The sequence below is a fragment of the Equus asinus genome, chromosome X (genome assembly GCF_041296235.1).
Source record: "Equus asinus isolate D_3611 breed Donkey chromosome X, EquAss-T2T_v2, whole genome shotgun sequence".
Taxonomy (NCBI): domain Eukaryota; kingdom Metazoa; phylum Chordata; class Mammalia; order Perissodactyla; family Equidae; genus Equus; species Equus asinus.
This window is the reverse complement of record NC_091820.1, coordinates 82,397,333-82,416,703: the sequence shown is the minus strand read 5'-3', so window position 1 is coordinate 82,416,703 and position 19,371 is coordinate 82,397,333.

The following is a 19,371-nucleotide window of genomic DNA, read 5'->3' as shown; positions in this document are numbered from 1 at the left end:
ACCGGCCGGCCCCTTTCATGTTCCATTGGCAACCTGCAGTTGAGTGCAATGGGGCTTGAATATGCTGCTTGAGCCCAGCTCTGGCACTGTGTAGATGAGGCCAGGTTGTTTGTCGGGGCCACTGTGACGTCAGAGGATTGGTCATAGTTGTGCGTCTGCTGTCCCAGCAAACTTCATGGACACAGGGCTTCAGAGCCCGCTTGGAGCAGTCTCATAACGCACCCTTCCCAGTGAGCCCAGGTTTGACCTTCGTTGCCGTTTTTTGGCTTGTGAATTTCTCTGACTTTCAAACGTTCCAGCACAGTGTGTCTAAAGACTGACATCTTTCAGTGTGGATTATTCAGGTGTGATATCTGTTCGCCTTGCATTTTCTGGGACCTTTTTTTCTTTTCCACAGTATACTCGTCATGGTCTTTCTCAGCTATCTCCCTTAGATGTGCTCATCAGTCCGTTCTCCTTCAGTCCAAGTGATTAATTTTGTATTTCTTGAATCACCGTATGTTCTCTAGGCCGAGGTGTGAGTGCTTTCGTGATTCTTGGTTGCTGTCTTTGAATTTGCAGCGGTCACTTGTAGGACTCTTTGCTATCCTAGCCTAGGTCAAGCGAAGCACTGAGAACCCGTGGTCATCTGGCTTGGTTTGACATCCTGAGATCAGAAACTCCAAATTCGAGGTAGTCCTGGCAACCCCCTTCACGGACATAATGTTTTTCTGAGACAAATTAGACAAATCTGATGAATTCCTCGCTCCAGGAAAGATATTTTTCTTTCTCTTTTGTGGATTCGGGAAGTTTCGAACTTGACCCCTGACCCTTGAACATTGCCCTAGATTCCATCTAGATAAGGGCTGACTTTATTTCTATAGGCTGTGCCATTTGTTTGACCTACATCCTCAGCCCTGGCATGTTTATTTTTCTGGAAACAGAATTGTAATGTTCTAATTTTCAGCCAGCTTCCTTCCATATGGCGTCAAAGCACATAATCAATAATCCTTCTACGGCAAGAAGTCGGGGGAGAGAATTTCATTGGAGCCAAAGTGAGCACTCTAGCCTGGGAGGGCAGCCTTCACAAAGGAACCAAGCCCTCTGGAAAAGGGTGATTTTCAGCACACTTGTAGAGCCCTTCCCAACAAAGAGACCTACCCCAAGCATGGCAGGGCTCCATTCCTTCAAGGCTTCCAAGACATCTCTTGGGACGCATTAGCATGTGGCCAGTGGGCCCCCGTGACGCCAGAGCTATGGAAAGTGAGACTGATCTTCCAAGAACGCTAGCGGCCTAGGAAAGGAGGCATCGACTCTTCTCTTCAATGTCCTCAAGAGATCCTTCTTGACTTTGGATTATGCTTAAGGCAGAAGGACACTGTAGGTCTGATAAGGCCCAAGTGCGGCCTCGTGTTTCCAATCAAGTTTCAAGCTTGAATCAGCATGGCCTCCCCATAGACTTGAATAGATGACAATGTTCTCCTGTCAGTGCTTGAAACTCTATTCTCGCTTCTTGCCAAGGATTCCTTTCTTATCCCTGGCATCAGAGTCTGTTTGATCTCTTCCAGTTTCTGTGCCCGCTTTCTGTTTGTCAAAGCAGTTTCTGGGTATGTCTCCCTTTAATAGCCCAGCCTAGGCCAATCCTCAGACTGTAACCATGCGGCCATCTTGGGGGACATGTTCACCGTGATGTCATAAAGAACCTCAGAAGGCTAAGTTGTCCTGACAACCTCCAAGCACACAGAGTTTCAGAGCCATCTCAGACCAGTCTGACTCCTCCCCCTTTCCAGGTAGGATAGTTTTCCTTTTTCTGGATGTCTTGTCGGTTTCTAACTTTCTCCTCGAACTTGGAAAGGCCTGCTCCCTTCTCTCTAGACACTGGTCTGTTTCCTGTAAGTTTACCCTGGGTGTTATCTCTTATGTCGTGGGTAGATGGCCAAGTGTGTGGACCTTCCCCAGAGAAAGTCCGGGACTCCCTCCCAAGTTGAAGTTGCCCGGGCAATCCTCTGATGCGCAATGATCGTGTCATCTCCTAGCACTCTGCCAATTCCGCCTTGGCAGGTCCCATGTTTTCCTTCCTTCTTCCTTTGGGGAAGTGTACCAGATGCCTTCCTAGATTGGAATATTCTCACGGTTCTTTTTCTGGTGCGTATTGAGAACGGACCCTCACAATTGCTACTCCTTTATGACCTCTGTCCGCACCGTACCATGAAATCTCTATTCCCTAACAGTGCTAATGTGATCGGCACCCGCGCTGTGAAACAGTGAGGCCCGGGCCACCCAAGAGGAACGTGGGCACTTGCCCGCTCCACCACAGGGCCGGCCCTGACTTGTACTTTTGGACCAACCTGTGGCCTGAACTTGGGAAGATGTGGGCCTGTTTGGATTATTCGTGAAGGTGATTAGTAGGAACATCATGGACGGTAACGTTTTCCGTTGGTTCCTGGGCTTAGCACGGATCAGGTTCTCTTGGTAGGATTCCTCTTCATGTATTTGGAATGTTCTACCTTTCTGTAGCATCAGTAAGCCTTTTGAGGTGATTTTCCATCCTTGGAAGTTCACCTTCTCTAATCTCTTTCAGCCCCCAAAGCTGTATGCCGTCATTCTGGACCCCTTTTTGGATTTTTGCTTTTAGGTGGATTTATTGCCATAACCCTGCATTCGAACATCCTATGTCTTTCAGATCTGCATCCTCATCGATTTAGACTTCAGTGTAGGTTCCATCCTCTTCACCAGCGTAAGCCGAATCACAGGCCCTCACCACACACTTGTGCCTCATCATCTCTTTCACCCTCCCCCACCGCCCCGCTTTGCCTCTGGGCACCCCCGATCAAATGACCAGTGCCGCCTTTTGGTCAGTGCTTGTTTTTTCTTCTCTTTGTAAGTGAGATCCTACGGTATTTGACTTTGTCCCTGGGGCTTGTTTCACTTCCCCTAAAACCCTCCCAGCCATTCTGGTGGTCACAAATGGCTGGATTGCATCCTTTGTTCCCGCTGAGTGGTAAGGCATTGTGTGGCTATAGCCCATGTTCCTTCTCCATTCCTCCCTTGCTGGGCACCAGGGCGGCTTCCAAGTCTTGGAGAGCGGGAGTAAGGCTGTGGTGAACTCAGCGGTGCACATGTCTTTAGGCGGTAGTGTTTCCAAGTTCTTTGGCTAAACGTGCCCCAGAGGAATAGCTGGATCATCTGGGACATGCATTCTTAAATTTCGGAGGCAGTTCCACACCGCTTGGCCTAGTGGCTGCACCGGTTTCCACTGCCAGCAGCAGTGCAGGAGGCTTCCCTTCTCTCCACCTCCTCTCTGACGCTTGTTGTTTCCTGTCTGCCTCCTTATAGCCATTCTGACCACAGTGAGCTTCTATGTTCTTGCAGTTTGGATTTGCCTTGGCCTCAGGCTTAATGAGGGTGAACAAGTTTTCATGCACCTGTTGGCCCTCTTTAGATCTTCTTGGGAGAAATCTCTGTGTCCATCTTTGACCCAGGTTTTCATTGGCTTGTTCTTTTTCTTGTGGAGACGTGTGAGTTGATTGTATCTTTGGGCTTTTCACCCCTTGTCCGATGTGTGCTTTGCAAACATCCACTCCCATTTGTTGTGCTGCCTTTGCATTGAGTCGATGGTTTCCTTGACTGGGCAGAAGCGTCTGCATGTGAGGTGGTCCCGTTTGTTTCTTGTCTCCTTTGCTGCCCTTGCCCAGTCAGACATGCTTCTTCCCATTAGGCGACTCAGACAGATGGCAAAGAGCACTCTGCCTAGGTCTTCTCCTACAAGTTTCACGGTTTCAAGTGTGCCATTCAGGGCTTTAATCCATTCCAGGTGGTGCGTGTTTCAGGTGGAACATCATGGTCTACTCTCATTGTATTCCATGTGGCTGTGCAGGCTTCCCAGCACCGTTTATCGGAGAGACTCTCCTTTGTCCACTGTCTCCTCTTGGCTCCCTGGTCGCAAATGGGCTGTCCATGTATGTTTGAGTTGGGCTCTGGGCTCTCGATTCTGTTGCATGGGTCTGTGTGCCTGTTTTTGGGCCCGGACTGTGCCGTTTCGGTACCTAGCGCTTCGTCCTCTATGTTGAAATCAGAAAGTGTGATACGTCCTGCTTTGTTCGTTTTCCTGAGGATTCCTTGGCCTATTCAGGGTCTCTTGTTGCTGGCTGGAAACTTTAGGATTCTCTCTTCTATCTCTCTGGCAAACATGGCTGCAACTTTGACTGGGATTGCATGGAATCCAGAGATTCCTTTCTCTGCTATGGACGTTTCAAGTGTGTTAATTCTTCCATTCCTAGGTCCCGGAATATCCTTCTTTTTCCTTGTGTCGTCTTGAATTTCTTTCCCCAAACGTTTGCTAGTTTTCGGTTGACATAGCTTTCACCTGTTTTGCTAAGGCTCTTCATAGACATCTTCTTCTTCGTACTGGCAAGCTGTGTTTTTTGTTCGTTTGTGTTTAGCTTCCGTTTTTCTATTCTTTGCAACTTGTAATTGGTTCTGTTTTGGCAGAAGTGCATCGCTGTGCTCACATCTGCTGGCAACGCTCCTGTATTTGCTGTGGAAGTCTGGCCCTATCTAACGTCCCTTCCCATCTGCCTCTACACCCCCTCGGACGCCTGCCCCAGAATGACTGAAGCAGTGGTGAGGAGGCTCACCCCCAGGATTCCACCCGGCCCACCCCGGGCCACCGACCCAGAAGCTGCGGACCTCACCGCTGCACCACCGGCCGGCCCCTTTCATGTTCCATTGGCAACCTGCAGTTGAGTGCAATGGGGCTTGAATATGCTGCTTGAGCCCAGCTCTGGCACTGTGTAGATGAGGCCAGGTGGTTTGTCGGGGCCACTGTGACGTCAGAGGATTGGTCATAATTCTGTGTCTGCTGTCCTGGCAAGCTTCATGGACACAGGGCTTCAGAGCCCGCTTGGAGCAGTCTCATAACTCACCCTTCCCAGTGAGCCCAGGTTTGACCTTCGCTGCCGTGTTTTGGCTTGTGAATTTCTCTGACTTTCAAACCTTCCAGCAGAGCCTGTCTAAAGACTTACATCTTTCATTGTGGATTATTCAGGTGTGATATCTGTTCGCCTTGCATTTTCTGGGACCTTTTTTTCTTTTCCACAGTATACTCGTCATGGTCTTTCTCAGCTATCTCCCTTAGATGTGCTTATCAGTCCGTTCTCCTTCAGTCCAAGGGATTAATTTTGTATTTCTTGAATCACCGTATGTTCTCTAGGCCGAGGTGTGAGTGCTTTCGTGATTCTTGGTTGCTGTCTTTGAATTTGCACCGGTCACTTGTAGGACTCTTTGCTATCCTAGCCTAGGTCAAACGAAGCACTGAGAACCCGTGGTCATCTGGGTTGGTTTGACATCCTGAGATCAGAAACTCCAAATTCGAGGTGGTCCTGGCAACCCCCTTCATGGACATAATGTTTTTCTGAGACAAATTAGACAAATCTGATGAATTCCTCGCTCCAGGAAAGATATTTTTCTTTCTCTTTTGTGGATTTGGGAAGTTTCGAACTTGACCCCTGACCCTTGGACGTTGCCCTAGATTCCGTCTAGATGCGGGCTTACTTTATTTCTATAGGCTGTGCCATTCGTTTGCCCTACATCCTCAGCCCTGGCATGTTTATTTTTCTGGAAACAGAATTGTAATGTTCTAATTTTCAGCCAGCTTCCTTCCATATGGCGTCAAAGCACATAATCAATAATCCTTCTACGGCAAGAGGTCGGGGGAGAGAATTTCATTGGAGCCAAAGTGAGCACTCTAGCCTGGGAGGGCAGCCTTCACAAAGGAACCAAGCTCTCTGGAAAAGGGTGATTTTCAGCACACTTGTAGAGCCCTTCCCAACAAAGAGACCTACCCCAAGCATGACAGGGCTCCATTCCTTCAAGGCTTCCAAAACATCTCTTGGGACGCATTAGCATGTGGCCAGTGGGCCCCCGTGACGCCAGAGCTATGGAAAGTGAGACTGATCTTCCAAGAACGCTAGGGCCCTAGGAAAGGAGGCATCGACTCTTCTCTTCAATGTCCTCAAGAGATCCTTCTTGACTTTGGATTATGCTTAAAGCCGAAGGACACTGTAGGTCTGATAAGGCCCAAGTGCGGCCTCGTGTTTCCAATCAAGTTTCAAGCTTGAATCAGCATGGCCTCCCCATAGACTTGAATAGATGACAATGTTCTCCTCTCAGTGCTTGTCCCTCTATTCTGGCTTCTTGCCAAGGATTCCTTTCTTATCCCTGGCATCAGAGTCTGTTTGATCTCTTCTAGTTTCTGTGCCCGCTTTCTGTTTGTCAAAGCAGTTTCTGGGTATGTCTCCCTTTAATAGCCCAGCCTATGCCAATCCTCAGACTGTAACCATGCGGCCATCTTGGGGGACATGTTCACCGTGATGTCATAAAGAACCTCAGAAGGCCAAGTTGTCCTGACAACCTCCAAGCACACAGAGTTTCAGAGCCATCTCACACCAGTCTGACTCCTCCCCCTTTGCAGGGAGGATAGTTTTCCTTTTTCTGGATGTCTTGTCGGTTTCTAACTTTCTCCTCGAACTTGGAAAGGCCTGCTCCCTTCTCTCTAGACACTGGTCTCTTTCCTGTAAGATTACCCTGGGTGTTATCTCTTATGTCGTGGGTAGATGGCCAAGTGGGTGGACCTTCCCCAGAGAAAGTCCTGGACTCCCTCCCAAGTTGAAGTTGCCCGGGCAATCCTCTGATGCGCAATGATCGTGTCATCTCCTAGCACTCTGCCAATTCCGCCTTGGCAGGTCCCATGTTTTCCTTCCTTCTTCCTTTGGGGAAGTGTACCAGATGCCTTCCTAGATTGGAATATTCTCACGGTGCTTTTTCTGGTGCGTATTGATAAGGGACCCTCACAATTGCTACTTCTTTAGGACCTCCGTCCGCACCGTACCATGAAATCTCTATTCCCTAACAGTGCTAATGTGATCTGCACCCGTGCTGTGAAAGAGTGAGGCCCGGGCCACCCAAGCGGAACGTGGGCACTTGCCCGCTCCACCACAGGGCCGGCCCTGACTTGTACTTTTGGACCGACCTGTGGCCTGAACTTGGGAAGATGTGGGCCTGTTTGCATTATTCGGGAAGATGATTAGTAGGAACATCATGGACGGTAACGTTTTCCGTTGGTTCCTGGGCTTAGCACGGATCAGGTTCTCTTGGTAGGATTCCTCTTCATGTATTTGGAATGGTCTACCTTTCTGTAGCATCAGTAAGGCTTTTGAGGTGATTTTCCATCCTTGGAAGTTCACCTTCTCTAATCTCTTTCAGCCCCCAAAGCTGTATGCCGTCATTCTGGACCCCTTTTTGGATGTTTGATTTTAGGTGGATTTATTGCCATAACCCTGCATTCGAACATCCTATGTCTTTCAGATTTACATCCTCATCGATTTAGACTTCCGTGTAGGTTCCATCCTCTTCACCAGCGTAAGCCGAATCACAGGCCCTCACCACACACTTGTGCCTCATCATCTCTTTCACCCTCCCCCACCGCCCCGCTTTGCCTCTGGGCACCCCCGGTCAAATGTCCAGTGCCGCCTGTTGGTCAGTGCTTGTTTTTTCTTCTCCTTGTAAGTGAGATCCTACGGTATTTGACTTTGTCCCTGGGCTTCTTTCACTTCCCCTAAAACCCTCCCAGCCATTCTGCTGGTCACAAATGGCTGGATTGCATCCTTTGTTCCCGCTGAGTGGTCTGCCATTGTGTGGCTATAGCCCATGTTCCTTCTCCATTCGTCCCTTGCTGGGCACCAGGGCGGCTTCCAAGTCTTGGAGAGCGGGAGTAAGGCTGTGGTGAACTCAGCGGTGCACATGTCTTTAGGCGGTAGTGTTTCCGAGTTCTTTGGCTAAACGTGCCCCAGAGGAATAGCTGGATCATATGGGACATGGATTCTTAAATTTCGGAGGCAGTTCCACACCGCTTGGCCTAGTGGCTGCACCGGTTTCCACTGCCGCCAGCAGTGCAGGAGGCTTCCCTTCTCTCCACCTCCTCTCTGACGCTTGTTGTTTCCTGTCTGCCTCCTTATAGCCATTCTGACCACAGTGAGCTGCTATGTCCTTGCGGTTTGGATTTGCCTTGGCCTCAGGCTTAATGAGGGTGAACAAGTTTTCATGCACCTGTTGGCCCTCTTTAGATCTTCTTGGGAGAAATCTCTGTGTCCATCTTTGGCCCAGGTTTTCATTGGCTTGTTCTTTTTCTTGTGGAGACGTGTGAGTTGATTGTATCTTTGGGCTTTTCACCCCTTGTCCGATGTGTGCTTTGCAAACATCCACTCCCAGTTGTTGTGCTGTCTTTGCATTGAGTCGATGGTTTCCTTGACTGGGCAGAAGCGTCTGCATGTGAGGTGGTCCTGTTTGTTTCTTGTCTCCTTTGCTGCCCTTGCCCAGTCAGACATGCTTCTTCCAAATAGGCGGCTCAGACAGATGGCAAAGAGCACTCTGCCTAGGTCTTCTCCTACAAGTTTCACGGTTTCAAGTGTGCCATTCAGGGCTTTAATCCATTCCAGGTGGTGCGTGTGCCAGGTGGAACATCATGGTCTACTCTCGTTGTGTTCCATGTGGCTGTGCAGGCTTCCCAGCACCGTTTATCGGAGAGACTCTCCTTTGTCCACTGTCTCCTCTTGGCTCCCTGGTCGCAAATGGGCTGTCCATGTATGTTTGAGTTGGGCTCTGGGCTCTCGATTCTGTTGCATGGGTCTGTGTGCCTGTTTTTGGGAACGGACTGTGCCGTTTCGGTACCTAGCGCTTCGTCCTCTATGTTGAAATCAGAAAGTGTGATACGTCCTGCTTTGTTCGTTTTCCTGAGGATTCCTTGGCCTATTCAGGGTCTCTTGTTGCTGGCTGGAAACTGTAGGATTCTCTCTTCTATCTCTCTGGCAAATATGGCTGCAACTTTGACTGGGATTGCATGGAATCCAGAGATTCCTTTCTCCGCTATGGACGTTTCAAGTGTGTTAATTCTTCCATTCCTAGGTCCCGGAATATCCTTCTTTTTCCTTGTGTCGTCTTGAATTTCTTTCCCCAAACGTTTGCTAGTTTTCGGTTGACATAGCTTTCACCTGTTTTGCTAAGGCTCTTCATAGACATCTTCTTCTTCGTACTGGCAAGCTGTGTTTTTTGTTCGTTTGTGTTTAGCTTCTGTTTTTCTATTCTTTGCAACTTGTAATTGGTTCTGTTTTGGCAGAAGCGCATCGCTGTGCTCACATCTGGCAACGCTCCTGTATTTGCTGTGGAAGTCTGGCCCTATCTAACGTCCCTTCCCATCTGCCTCTACACCCCCTCGGACGCCTGCCCCAGAATGACTGAAGCAGTGGTGAGGAGGCTCACCCCCAGGATTCCACCCGGCCCACCCCGGGCCACCGACCCAGAAGCTGCGGACCTCACCGCTGCACCACCGGCCGGCCCCTTTCATGTTCCATTGGCAACCTGCAGTTGAGTGCAATGGGGCTTGAATATGCTGCTTGAGCCCAGCTCTGGCACTGTGTAGATGAGGCCAGGTGGTTTGTCGGGGCCACTGTGACGTCAGAGGATTGGTCATAATTGTGTGTCTGCTGTCCCGGCAAGCTTCATGGACACAGGGCTTCAGAGCCCGCTTGGAGCAGTCTCATAACTCACCCTTCCCAGTGAGCCCAGGTTTGACCTTCACTGCCGTGTTTTGGCTTGTGAATTTCTCTGACTTTCAAACGTTCAAGCAGAGCCTGTCTAAAGACTGACATCTTTCATTGTGGATTATTCAGGTGTGATATCTGTTCGCCTTGCATTTTATGGGACCTTTTTTTCTTTTCCACAGTATACTCGTCATGGTCTTTCTCAGCTATCTCCCTTACATGTGCTTATCAGTCCGTTCTCCTTCAGTCCAAGGGATTAATTTTGTATTTCTTGAATCACCGTATGTTCTCTAGGCCGAGGTGTGAGTGCTTTCGTGATTCTTGGTTGCTGTCTTTGAATTTGCACCGGTCACTTGTAGGACTCTTTGCTATCCTAGCCTAGGTCAAACGAAGCACTGAGAACCCGTGGTCATCTGGCTTGGTTTGACATCCTGAGATCAGAAACTCCAAATTCGAGGTGGTCCTGGCAACCCCCTTCATGGACATCATGTTTTTCCGAGACAAATTAGACAAATCTGATGAATTCCCAGGTCCAGGAAACATATTTTTCTTTCTCTTTTGTGGATTTGGGAAGTTTCCAACTTGACCCCTGACCCTTGGACGTTGCCCTAGATTCCGTCTAGATACGGGCTTACTTTATTTCTATAGGCTGTGCCATTTGTTTGACCTACATCCTCAGCCCTGGCATGTTTATTTTTCTGGAAACAGAATTGTAATGTTCTAATTTTCAGCCAGCTTCCTTCCATATGGCGTCAAAGCACATAATCAATAATCCTTCTACGGCAAGAGGTCGGGGGAGAGAATTTCATTGGAGCCAAAGTGAGCACTCTAGCCTGGGAGGGCAGCCTTCACAAAGGAACCAAGCCCTGTGGAAAAGGGTTATTTTCAGCACACTTGTAGAGCCCTTCCCAACAAAGAGACCTACCCCAAGCATGACAGGGCTCCATTCCTTCAAGGCTTCCAAGACATCTCTTGGGACGCATTAGCATGTGGCCAGTGGGCCACCGTGACGCCAGAGCTATGGAAAGTGAGACTGATCTTCCAAGAACGCTAGGGGCCTAGGAAAGGAGGCATCGACTCTTCTCTTCAATGTCCTCAAGAGATCCTTCTTGACTTTGGATTATGCTTAAGGCAGAAGGACACTGTAGGTCTGATAAGGCCCAAGTGCGGCCTCATGTTTCCAGTCAAGTTTCAAGCTTGAATCAGCATGGCCTCCCCATAGACTTGAATTGATGACAATGTTCTCCTCTCAGTGCTTGTCCCTCTATTCTGGCTTCTTGCCAAGGATTCCTTTCTTATCCCTGGCATCAGAGTCTGTTTGATCTCTTCCAGTTTCTGTGCCCGCTTTCTGTTTGTCAAAGCTGTTTCTGGGTATGTCTCCCTTTAAATCCCAGCCTAGGCCAATCCTCAGACTGTAACAATGCGGCCATCTTGGGGGACATGTTCACCGTGATGTCATAAAGAACCTCAGAAGGCCAAGTTGTCCTGACAACCTCCAAGCACACAGAGTTTCAGAGCCATCTCAGACCAGTCTGACTCCTCCCCCTTTCCAGGTAGGATAGTTTTCCTTTTTCTGGATGTCTTGTCGGTTTCTAACTTTCTCCTCGAACTTGGAAAGGCCTGCTCCCTTCTCTCTAGACACTGGTCTCTTTCCTGTAAGATTACCCTGGGTGTTATCTCTTATGTCGTGGGTAGATGGCCAAGTGGGTGGACCTTCCCCAGAGAAAGTCCTGGACTCCCTCCCAAGTTGAAGTTGCCCGGGCAATCCTCTGATGCGCAATGATCGTGTCATCTCCTAGCACTCTGCCAATTCTGCCTTGGCAGGTCCCATGTTTTCCTTCCTTCTTCCTTTGGGGAAGTGTACCAGATGCCTTCCTAGATTGGAATATTCTCACGGTGCTTTTTCTGGTGCGTATTGATAAGGGACCCTCACAATTGCTACTACTTTAGGACCTCTGTCCGCACCGTACCATGAAATCTCTATTCCCTAACAGTGCTAATGTGATCTGCACCCGTGCTGTGAAAGAGTGAGGCCCGGGCCACCCAAGCGGAACGTGGGCACTTGCCCGCTCCACCACAGGGCCGGCCCTGACTTGTACTTTTGGACCGACCTGTGGCCTGAACTTGGGAAGATGTGGGCCTGTTTGGATTATTCGTGAAGGTGATTAGTAGGAACATCATGGACGGTAACGTTTTCCGTTGGTTCCTGGGCTTAGCACGGATCAGGTTCTCTTGGTAGGATTCCTCTTCATGTATTTGGAATGGTCTACCTTTCTGTAGCATCAGTCAGGCTTTTGAGGTGATTTTCCATCCTTGGAAGTTCACCTTCTCTAATCTCTTTCAGCCCCCAAAGCTGTATGCCGTCATTCTGGACCCCTTTTTGGATTTTTGATTTTAGGTGGATTTATTGCCATAACCCTGCATTCGAACATCCTATGTCTTTCAGATTTACATCCTCATCGATTTAGACTTCCGTGTAGGTTCCATCCTCTTCACCAGCGTAAGCCGAATCACAGGCCCTCACCACACACTTGTGCCTCATCATCTCTTTCACCCTCCCCCACCGCCCCGCTTTGCCTCTGGGCACCCCCGATCAAATGCCCAGTGCCGCCTGTTGGTCAGTGCTTGTTTTTTCTTCTCCTTGTAAGTGAGATCCTACGGTATTTGACTTTGTCCCTGGGGCTTGTTTCACTTCCCCTAAAACCCTCCCAGCCATTCTGGTGGTCACAAATGGCTGGATTGCATCCTTTGTTGCCGCTGAGTGGTCTGCCATTGTGTGGCTATAGCCCATGTTCCTTCTCCATTCGTCCCTTGCTGGGCACCAGGGCGGCTTCCAAGTCTTGGAGAGCGGGAGTAAGGCTGTGGTGAACTCAGCGGTGCACATGTCTTTAGGCGGTAGTGTTTCCAAGTTCTTTGTCTAAACGTGCCCCAGAGGAATTGCTGGATCATATGGGACATGGATTCTTAAATTTCGGAGGCAGTTCCACACCGCTTGGCCTAGTGGCTGCACCGGTTTCCACTGCCAGCAGCAGTGCAGGAGGCTTCCCTTCTCTCCACCTCCTCTCTGACGCTTGTTGTTTCCTGTCTGCCTCCTTATAGCCATTCTGACCACAGTGAGCTGCTATGTCCATGCGGCTTGGATTTGCCTTGGCCTCAGGCTTAATGAGGGTGAACAAGTTTTCATGCACCTGTTGGCCCTCTTTAGATCTTCTTGGGAGAAATCTCTGTGTCCATCTTTGGCCCAGGTTTTCATTGGCTTGTTCTTTTTCTTGTGGAGACGTGTGAGTTGATTGTATCTTTGGGCTTTTCACCCCTTGTCCGATGTGTGCTTTGCAAACATCCACTCCCAGTTGTTGTGCTGTCTTTGCATTGAGTCGATGGTTTCCTTGACTGGGCAGAAGCGTCTGCATGTGAGGTGGTCCCGTTTGTTTCTTGTCTCCTTTGCTGCCCTTGCCCAGTCAGACATGCTTCTTCCCAATAGGCGGATCAGACAGATGGCAAAGAGCACTCTGCCTAGGTCTTCTCCTACAAGTTTCACGGTTTCAAGTGTGCCATTCAGGGCTTTAATCCATTCCAGGTGGTGCGTGTGCCAGGTGGAACATCATGGTCTACTCTCGTTGTGTTCCATGTGGCTGTGCAGGCTTCCCAGCACCATTTATCGGAGAGACTCTCCTTTGTCCACTGTCTCCTCTTGGCTCCCTGGTCGCAAATGGGCTGTCCATGTATGAGTTGGGCTCTGGGCTCTCCATTCTGTTGCATGGGTCTGTGTGCCTGTTTTTGGGCCCGGACTGTGCCGTTTCGGTACCTAGCGCTTCGTCCTCTATTTTGAAATCAGAAAGTGTGATACGTCCTGCTTTGTTCGTTTTCCTGAGGATTCCTTGGCCTATTCAGGGTCTCTTGTTGCTGGCTGGACACTTTAGGATTCTCTCTTCTATCTCTCTGGCAAATATGGCTGCAACTTTGACTGGGATTGCATGGAATCCAGAGATTCCTTTCTCCGCTATGGACGTTTCAAGTGTGTTAATTCTTCCATTCCTAGGTCCCGGAATATCCTTCTTTTTCCTTGTGTCGTCTTGAATTTCTTTCCCCAAACGTTTGCTAGTTTTCGGTTGACATAGCTTTCACCTGTTTTGCTAAGGTTCTTCATAGACATCTTCTTCTTCGTACTGGCAAGCTGTGTTTTTTGTTCGTTTGTGTTTAGCTTCCGTTTGTCTACTCTTTGCAACTTGAAATTGGTTCTGTTTTGGCAGAAGTGCATTGCTGTGCTCACATCTGCTGGCAATGCTCCTGTATTTGCTGTGGAAGTCTGGCCCTATCTAACGTCCCTTCCCATCTGCCTCTGCACCCCCTCGGACGCCTGCCCCAGAATGACTGAAGCAGTGGTGAGGAGGCTCACCTCCAGGATTCCACCCGGCCCACCCCGGGCCACCGACCCAGAAGCTGCGGACCTCACCGCTGCACCACCGGCCGGCCCCTTTCATGTTCCATTGGCAACCTGCAGTTGAGTGCAATGGGGCTTGAATATGCTGCTTGAGCCCAAGTCTGGCACTGTGTAGATGAGGCCAGGTTGTTTGTCGGGGCCACTGTGACGTCAGAGGATTGGTCATAGTTGTGCGTCTGCTGTCCCGGCAAACTTCATGGACACAGGGCTTCAGAGCCCGCTTGGAGCAGTCTCATAACGCACCCTTCCCAGTGAGCCCAGGTTTGACCTTCGTTGCCGTTTTTTGGCTTGTGAATTTCTCTGACTTTCAAACGTTCCAGCACAGTGTGTCTAAAGAGTGACATCTTTCAGTGTGGATTATTCAGGTGTGATATCTGTTCGCCTTGCATTTTCTGGGACGTTTTTTTCTTTTCCACAGTATACTCGTCATGGTCTTTCTCAGCTATCTCCCTTAGATGTGCTCATCAGTCCGTTCTCCTTCAGTCCAAGTGATTAATTTTGTATTTCTTGAATCACCGTATGTTCTCTAGGCCGAGGTGTGAGTGCTTTCGTGATTCTTGGCTGCTGTCTTTGAATTTGCACCGGTCACTTGTAGGACTCTTTGCTATCCTAGCCTAGGTCAAGCGAAGCACTGAGAAGCCGTGGTCATCTTGCTTGGTTTGACATCCTGAGATCAGAAACTCCAAATTCGAGGTGGTCCTGGCAACCCCCTTCATGGACATAATGTTTTTCTGAGACAAATTAGACAAATCTGATGAATTCCTCGCTCCAGGAAAGATATTTTTCTTTCTCTTTTGTGGAGTCGTGAAGTTTCGAACTTGACCCCTGACCCTTGAACATTGCCCTAGATTCCATCTAGATAAGGGCTGACTTTATTTCTATAGGCTGTGCCATTTGTTTGACCTACATCCTCAGCCCTGGCATTTTTATTTTTCTGGAAACAGAATTGTAATGTTCTAATTTTCAGCCAGCTTCCTTCCATATGGCGTCAAAGCACACAATCAATAATCCTTCTACGGCAAGAGGTCGGGGGAGAGAATTTCATTGGAGCCAAAGTGAGCACTCTAGCCTGGGAGGGCAGCCTTCACAAAGGAACCAAGCCCTCTGGAAAAGGGTGATTTTCAGCACACTTGTAGAGCCCTTCCCAACAAAGAGACCTACCCCAAGCATGACAGGGCTCCATTCCTTCAAGGCTTCCAAGACATCTCTTGGGACGCATTAGCATGTGGCCAGTGGGCCCCCGTGACGCCAGAGCTATGGAAAGTGAGACTGATCTTCGAAGAATGCTAGGGGCCTAGGAAAGGAGGCATCGACTCTTCTCTTCAACGTCCTCAAGAGATCCTTCTTGACTTTGGATTACGCTTAAGGCAGAAGGACACTGTAGGTCTGATAAAGCCCAAGTGCGGCCTCGTGTTTCCAATCAACTTTCAAGCTTGAATCAGCATGGCCTCCCCATAGACTTGAATAGATGACAATGTTCTCCTCTCAGTGCTTGTCCCTCTATTCTGGCTTCTTGCCAAGGATTCCTTTCTTATCCCTGGAATCAGAGTCTGTTTGATCTCTTCCAGTTTCTGTGCCCGCTTTCTGTTTGTCAAAGCTGTTTCTGGGTATGTCTCCCTTTAATAGCCCAGCCTAGGCCAATCCTCAGACTGTAACCATGCGGCCATCTTGTGGGACATGTTCACCGTGATGTCATAAAGAACCTCAGAAGGCCAAGTTGTCCTGACAACCTCCAAGCACACAGAGTTTCAGAGCCATCTCAGACCAGTCTGACTCCTCCCCCTTTCCAGGCAGGATAGTTTTCCTTTTTCTGGATTTCTTGTCGGTTTCTAACTTTCTCCTCGAACTTGGAAAGGCCTGCTCCCTTCTCTCTAGACACTGGTTTCTTTCCTGTAAGATTACCCTGGGTGTTATCTCTTATGTCTTGGGTAGATGGCCAAGTGGGTGGACCTTCCCCAGAGAAAGTCCTGGACTCCCTCCCAAGTTGAAGTTGCCCAGGCAATCCTCTGATGCGCAATGATCGTGTCATCTCCTAGCACTCTGCCAATTCTGCCTTGGCAGGTCCCATGTTTTCCTTCCTTCTTCCTTTGGGGAAGTGTACCAGATGCCTTCCTAGATTGGAATATTCTCACGGTTCGTTTTCTGGTGCGTATTGAGAACGGAGCCTCACAATTGCTACTCCTTTATGACCTCTGTCCGCACCGTACCATGAAATCTCTATTCCCTAACAGTGCTAATGTGGTCTGCACCCGCGCTGTGAAAGAGTGAGGCCCGGGCCACCCAAGCGGAACGTGGGCACTTGCCCGCTCCACCACAGGGCCGGCCCTGACTTGTACTTTTGGACCAACCTGTGGCCTGAACTTGGGAAGATGTGGGCCTGTTTGGATTATTCCTGAAGGTGATTAGTAGGAACATCATGGACGGTAACGTTTTCCATTGGTTCCTGGGCTTAGCACGGATCAGGTTCTCTTGGTAGGATTCCTCTTCATGTATTTGGAATGGTCTACCTTTCTGTAGCATCAGTAAGGCTTTTGAGGTGATTTTCCATCCTTGGAAGTTCACTTTCTCTAATCTCTTTCAGCCCCCAAAGCTGTATGCCGTCATTCTGGACCCCTTTTTGGATGTTTGATTTTAGGTGGATTTATTGCCATAACCCTGCATTAGAACATCCTATGTCTTTCAGATTTACATCCTCATCGATTTAGACTTCCGTGTAGGTTCCATCCTCTTCACCAGCGTAAGCCGAATCACAGGCCCTCACCACACACTTGTGCCTCATCATCTCTTTCACCCTCCCCCACCGCCCCGCTTTGCCTCTGGGCGCCCCCGATCAAATGTCCAGTGCCACCTGTTGGTTAGTGCCTGTTTTTTCTTCTCCTTGTAAGTGAGATCCTACGGTATTTGACTTTGTCCCTGGGGCTTGTTTCACTTCCCCTAAAACCCTCCCAGCCATTCTGGTGGTCACAAATGGCTGGATTGCATCCTTTGTTCCCGCTGAGTGGTCTGCCATTGTGTGGCTATAGCCCATGTTCCTTCTCCATTCGTCCCTTGCTGGGCGCCAGGGCGGCTTCCAAGTCTTGGAGAGCGGGATGTAGGCTGTGGTGAACTCAGCGGTGCACATGTCTTTAGGCGGTAGTGTTTCCGAGTTCTTTGGCTAAACGCGCCCCAGAGGAATAGCTGGATCATATGGGACATGGATTCTTAAATTTCGGAGGCAGTTCCACTTCGCTTGGCCTAGTGGATGCACCGGTTTCCACTGCCAGCAGCAGTGCAGGAGGCTTCCCTTCTCTCCACCTCCTCTCTGACGCTTGTTGTTTCCTGTCTGCCTCCTTATAGCCATTCTGACCACAGTGAGCTGCTATGTCATTGCGGTTTGGATTTGCCTTGGCCTCAGACTTAATGAGGGTGAACAAGTTTTCATGCACCTGTTGGCCCTCTTTAGATCTTCTTGGGAGAAATCTCTGTGTCCATCTTTGGCCCAGGATTTCATTGGCTTGTTCTTTTTCTTGTGGAGACGTGTGAGTTGATTGTATCTTTAGGCTTTTCACCCCTTGTCCGATGTGTGCTTTGCAAACATCCACTCCCAGTTGTTGTGCTGTCTTTGCATTGAGTCGATGGTTTCCTTGACTGGGCAGAAGCGTCTGCATGTGAGGTGGTCCCGTTTGTTTCTTGTCTCCTTTGCTGCCCTTGCCCAGTCAGACAGGCTTCTTCCAAATAGGCGGCTCAGACAGATGGCAAAGAGCACTCTGCCTAGGTCTTCTCCTACAAGTTTCACGGTTTCAAGTGTGCCATTCAGGGCTTTAATCCATTCCAGGTGGTGCGTGTGCTAGATGGCACATCATGGTCTACTCTCGTTGTGTTCCATGTGGCTGTGCAGGCTTCCCAGCACTGTTTCTTGGAGAGACTCTCCTTTGTCCACTGTCTCCTCTTGGCTCCCTGGTCGCAAGTGGGCTGTCCTTGTATGTTTGAGTTGGGCTCTGGGCTCTCGATTCTGTTGCATGGGTCTGTGTGCCTGTTTTTGGGCCCGGACTGTGCCGTTTCGGTACCTAGCCCTTCGTCCTCTATGTTGAAATCAGAAAGTGTGATACGTCCTGCTTTGTTCAATTTCCTGAGGATTCCTTGGCCTATTCAGGGTCTCTTGTTGCTGGCTGGAAACTTTAGGATTCTCTCTTCTATCTCTCTGGCAAATATGGCTGCAACTTTGACTGGGATTGCATGGAATCCAGAGATTCCTTTCTCCGCTATGGACGTTTCAAGTGTGTTAATTCTTCCATTCCTAGGTCCCGGAATATCTTTCTTTTTCCTTGCGTCGTCTTGAATTTCTTTCCCCAAACGTTTGCTAGTTTTCGGTTGACATAGCTTTCACCTGTTTTGCTAAGGTTCTTCATAGACATCTTCTTCTTCGTGCTGGCAAGCTGTGTTTTTTGTTCGTTTGTGTTTAGCTTCCGTTTGTCTACTCTTTGCAACTTGTGATTGGTTCTGATTTGGCAGACGTGCATCGCTGTGCTCACATCTGCTGGCAATGCTCCTGTATTTGCTGTGGAAGTCTGGCCCTATCTAACGTCCCTTCCCATCTGCCTCTGCACCCCCTCGGACGCCTGCCCCAGAATGACTGAAGCAGTGGTGAGGAGGCTCACCCCCAGGATTCCACCCGGCCCACCCCGGGCCACCGACCCAGAAGCTGCGGACCTCACTGCTGCACCACCGGCCGGCCCCTTTCATGTTCCATTGGCAACCTGCAGTTGAGTGCAATGGGGCTTGAATATGCTGCTTGAGCCCAACTCTGGCACTGTGTAGATGAGGCCAGGTGGTTTGTCGGGGCCACTGTGACGTCAGAGGATTGGTCATAGTTGTGCGTCTGCTGTCCCGGCAAACTTCATGGACACAGGGCTTCAGAGCCCGCTTGGAGCAGTCTCATAACGCACCCTTCCCAGTGAGCCCAGGTTTGACCTTCGTTACCGTTTTTTGGCTTGTGAATTTCTCTGACTTTCAAACGTTCCAGCACAGTGTGTCTAAAGACTGACATCTTTCATTGTGGATTATTCAGGTGTGATATCTGTTCGCCTTGCATTTTCTGGGACCTTTTTTTCTTTTCCACAGTATACTCGTCATGGTCTTTCTCAGCTATCTCCCTTAGATGTGCTCATCAGTCCGTTCTCCTTCAGTCCAAGTGATTAATTTTGTATTTCTTGAATCACCGTATGTTCTCTAGGCCGAGGTGTGAGTGCTTTCGTGATTCTTGGCTGCTGTCTTTGAATTTGCACTGGTCACTTGTAGGACTCTTTGCTAGCCTAGCCTAGGTCAAAGGAAGCACTGAGAAACCGTGGTCATCTGGGTTGGTTTGACATCCTGAGA